The following is a 1,202-nucleotide window of genomic DNA, read 5'->3' on the forward strand; positions in this document are numbered from 1 at the left end:
ATAAGTAAAAAAAATAAAGTAATAAAGCAGGAAACAAAAATCACATATATTGTGTGTGCTCAACTATGTAAAAAAATGGATAATGAAATATTCATTATTAAAATATTAATTATTTCTTCTTTCTTTGTTTTCTAATTCAACAATGAGCTTTCATGTTTTAATAATTAAGCAATTTTTTTTTTTAAAGTAGGAAAATTATAGAAATGGAGAACAGATTAGTAATTGATTGGGAAAAAAGAGAAGGGGAGACAGAGAGGGAAGTGATTATGACTATTAAAGGACACAGGACCTTTGTGGCTGATGGGAATGTTCTGTACTTTGAATGCAAGGATGTCAACATCAATATCCTGGTTGTGACACTGCACTACAGTTTTCCAATTGGCTATCATTGGGATAAGTGAATACATGATACATGGGGTCTCTCTGTATTATTCTTACAAATACATATGTGTCTATATCTCAAAAGTCTAATTAGAAAATTAAAATTTGTTTCCAGATCTCTAACATAAAAAATAGTGTTATTTTCAGGCAAGTAAAACAAAATTTCAGTTAGCATAGATCCATGTAACCAGCACTGTCTCTTTTCATGCTCCAGAGCAAATGATATATTGTCCATCTGAAACAGAGTGCCAGGTATTTTTCTAGCAAAGATGCTTTTATTTGGGATCAGCAGGGAACTGGAATTCAGTGTCTGCAACCATGGCAAGCCACATGTAAGATTTTCATGGCAAGGAAGTTGGGAGAGCTATAGTAAATAGAGTCCATGGCTTTTCGTTAGCTGAGTCTTTGACAGTATCAACTTTTAAAAACTTGTGCAACATGAAATTTGCGAGTTAAGTTTTAACTAGTGCAAAATGAGTACTTCAGTGCAGGAGACAGCACTTCAGATAGCTCTGAGAAACTGCTTTAAAGAGGTGGGAGGAAGGTCATTTTATATGTGATTTTGGTGAAGGGGGAAATATGCAAACAAGAGTTTCAGAAAAACATCTATTTCTGCTTTATTGACTATGCCAAAGCCTTTGACTGTGTGGATCACAATAAACTGTGGGAAATTCTTCAAGAGATGGGAATACCAGACCACCTGACCTGCCTCTTGAGAAATCTGTATACAGGTCAGGAAGCAACAGTTAGAAATGGACATGGAACAACAGACTGGTTCCAAATAGGAAAAGGAGTACGTCAAGGCTGTATATTGTCACCCT

Source organism: Bison bison, unplaced genomic scaffold (assembly GCF_000754665.1).
Source record: "Bison bison bison isolate TAMUID 2011002044 unplaced genomic scaffold, Bison_UMD1.0 scf7180017864136, whole genome shotgun sequence".
NCBI lineage: Eukaryota > Metazoa > Chordata > Mammalia > Artiodactyla > Bovidae > Bison > Bison bison.